Source organism: Callospermophilus lateralis, unplaced genomic scaffold, assembly GCF_048772815.1.
Source record: "Callospermophilus lateralis isolate mCalLat2 unplaced genomic scaffold, mCalLat2.hap1 Scaffold_60, whole genome shotgun sequence".
Classification (NCBI taxonomy): Eukaryota; Metazoa; Chordata; class Mammalia; order Rodentia; family Sciuridae; genus Callospermophilus; species Callospermophilus lateralis.
Window position 1 is genome coordinate 701,481 of NW_027514584.1, and position 3,631 is coordinate 705,111.

A 3,631-nucleotide genomic window follows, 5' to 3' on the forward strand; every position below is an offset into this window, starting at 1 on the left:
AATTAGAATGACACATTTGAAGATTATATCAAGAATACTATTATTATATGACAAACATAAAATTTCTAATGTTGAATACATACATATTTAGAATACATCCTCACAACTAACTCTATTTTAAGCCTCCAGCACATCTTAGTTCACAATGGTCACATTCCATTTTGTGAATTATGGCTCCTATGACCTTGGGGAGTCAAAGAATCTGGATCACTGCATTCCATAAAGAGGTGTAATCAATGTTTCTCTATATAACTAAACAGCAGGAGTGACAGTGCCCTCAGGAAGAGCAGAGATATCAAAGAAAACAGAGTCTAAAAGAAGATGATTGTTTACCACCTGATGCTGGACACAAATTTATTTCTATTTCAGATTTCAGACAGCAGAGAAAAGAGAGTCCCTGTAGTTGGAGGCCACATGCCAATATATCTCTCCACAGCCTTGACTCTAGAATTCAAATGAATTAAAGACAAAGATCTTATATTGCAACTTATCCCTTGACCTAATGCCTAAGCTGTAATGTCTGTTTTCTTGTTTGGTATAAGGTACTGTGACAGTTTTAAAACCAATCTGATGTATACAATATCTTTTATACAAGATGTTAAAGAAATCTGGTTTCCGCTTATAATTGGTGTATGAGTCACTGTACAACTTATTAGGTTATGATTAGTCTGGTTTATCTATTCATGAAGGCTTATCTGTGTTTTTTTCTGATGGAAAGTGTTACCTGCTGCTGAACTTCAGAAGCTGAGTTATCCTCATCGCACAGAGCACCTTGATTAATCTGTTTCTCTTGTGTGGGCTTCTTACTTTGGACATAGCAGTGTTTGAAAAGTAAAAGCAAAAGAATTAAGGTCTTTGGGATGTAGTCAGCAGACTAAGCACTTTTATAGTTACAGTTTCTATAACCCATAAAAAAATTAAAAAAAATGTGAGGAATTATTGCATATACCTTTAATCCCAGTCGCTTAGGGAACTGAGGAAGGAGAATTGTGAGTTAAAAACAAGACTCAGCAATGGTAATGCACTAAGCAACTCAGTGAGACCTTTCTACAATAAAATACACAATAGGACTGGAAAGGTGGCTCAGTAGTCAAGCACCCCTGAGTTAAGTACCCCTGAGTTCAATCTCAGGTATCACCCACCCACCCCCCCCCCAAAAAAAAAGAAAAGAACGAAGTATCAGATCCAAGCACTTGGAAACAAATTCTATGTTTTCACAGGTAAAGATGAAAATTACAATATGTAACTTATAAATACAAAAAAAGGAATTTCTAACATCTTGGCACTCAATATTATTCTACCTTTTCTTATACATGAATTTTATATAATGGTTTGAAAGAAAGAAAAATTTTCAAAGCTCACAGCTTTGAGCAGATCAGGTAAAATTCAGAATCAACTCTGCTTGACTCAAATTCCAAAAAGCTCCACTGAAACACAGACTGCCCGCCACTTTTCATACTGTTTTAGTTTTTGGATGGAGACATTCAAAAAAAGCAGGATCTGTTGCTATATTGTGCACACCTTTGGTGGTAATAATATCCTCAAGGTTATGATTCTAAAGCTTCTAGGAAAAACTTGGAATAAAAATCAGTAATGTTTCATGTCTAAAATAGAACATCAATAATCAACAATACATTTTAGATTTCTTTCTATATGAGAAAGATGAAAATGCTACAATGCATTCCACAAGAATGATGATAAAATATTCTAAGAAAACATTAGAAAGAGAAGACTGCATCTGTGTCTCAACAGTGCTATAAATGGAAAATTTTAAAACCCATAAAAGTGTAGGAGAGCACAGCACATTTAAACAAGATACCAAAGAATGCAATAGAATTCTCGATAAAATAATCATCTAGACATATCTATAAAAGAACATGAAGCTACATGAAACTTGTGTTAATACAAAAGAACTTCAAATAGATTTAAGTGGAAAATGCATTCCATGATTATAGTATATATACATTAATAGAAATTTAATTGCAAGAAATTATTCTAAATATTTAATGGAGATAAATACAAATATGAGTTATAATAAAAATGACAAATGCAAATAAATAAAAAACAACTATTTATTATATATCTGTAATCCCAGCAATTGGGGGTGCTAAGGCCAGAGAATTAATAGTACAAAGCCAGTTAAGCAACTTCATTTTAATTACAATTGTGGTTTCTTAAAATCTACTATCTCTACAGGTATAGTGGCACACTATTGAAATACCAGAAACATTGGAGGCTCAGGCAGGAAGATTAAAAGTTCAAATAAAATTCAGCAAGTTAGTGAGGCTCTAAGAAACTTAGTGAAAACTCTTTCAAAATTAAAGGGGCTAAGGCAATGGCTTATTTGTAAAGTGCCAATGGTTTAAGTCACTGTGAAAAATTTAATACCTGTAATTTTGTAAAAAAATAACTAATAAATTATCTAGGTATCCTTTAAATTAAGAAATCAGAACTCAGTTCTGATCTGAAAATGACCAACATCTTCTTTAGTTTCATTTTTATTTTCTATATAAAAGTGATAGCTTAAATTTGAAAATATCAGGTACATGATATATATTGTAACTAACCATAGAATTATGAGCCCCTGAGAGTAGGATATATATATTTGTTTTTAGTTCATTATCCTGTTCCATGAAACCTAATTATAATAACACAGGGTCAATAAAAAGTGAATGTTCATTTATTAGTAAAATAATAAATTTGAATTGTGTATCTGGCTTCAGGCATTTATATATATTTATATTTCATCTGTATTTATATTTATCTACATTATTATAAATACATATATGTATATATATGTACATTATATAATTTATAATTAAAATTTATTATTTTTTAAAATTTATTTATATGCACTGCTGGGAATCACTTAGCATCTAAAAAAGGCCCAGCAAGTACAGAACTATCGAAGTACAACCAGAGTTCCTAAGATATATTTTTTGTACTAGGGATTGAATTGAGTGGCAGTCAACCACTGAATCACATCCCCAGCAGTATTTTGTATTTTATTTAGAGAAAGGGTCTCACTGAGTTGTTTAGCACCTCACTTTTGCTGAGGCTGTCTTTCAACTTGTGATCCTCTTGCCTCACCCTCCAAGCCCTGGGATTACAGGCATATACCATTACACCTGACCACTTATGTTTTTAATCTGATATGAACTGCTACATTTAATGGTCAATAAATTATATAAAGTATACCTTGATATTCTATACAAAAACACCAATTAATACTTTAATGTCTAAAAACAGAAGGGACAAACATCATGGAATAAATTAATTTGAGTTAACACAAGTAGTGAATAAATTTAAGAAGAAAATACACCAGATATGGTGGTGAGTATCTATATTTTTAGTAAGTAGCAATAGTGAGGCCAGCCAAATAAGTACAAGACCCTGGTCATGATGGTGCATGCCTGTAACTCCAGGAGCTCAGGAGGCTAAGGCAGAAAGTTCTCAAGTTTAAAGGCACACTGAGCAAATTAGCAAGCCCTAAGAATCTTACTGAGACCCTGTCTCAGAAGTAATAATCAGAAATATTAACCTGGGCCTTGTGGTGCATGCTTGTAATCCCAGTTACTCTAGAGATTAAAGAAAGAATATTACACGTTCAAAGGAAGCCTTGGCAATTTAG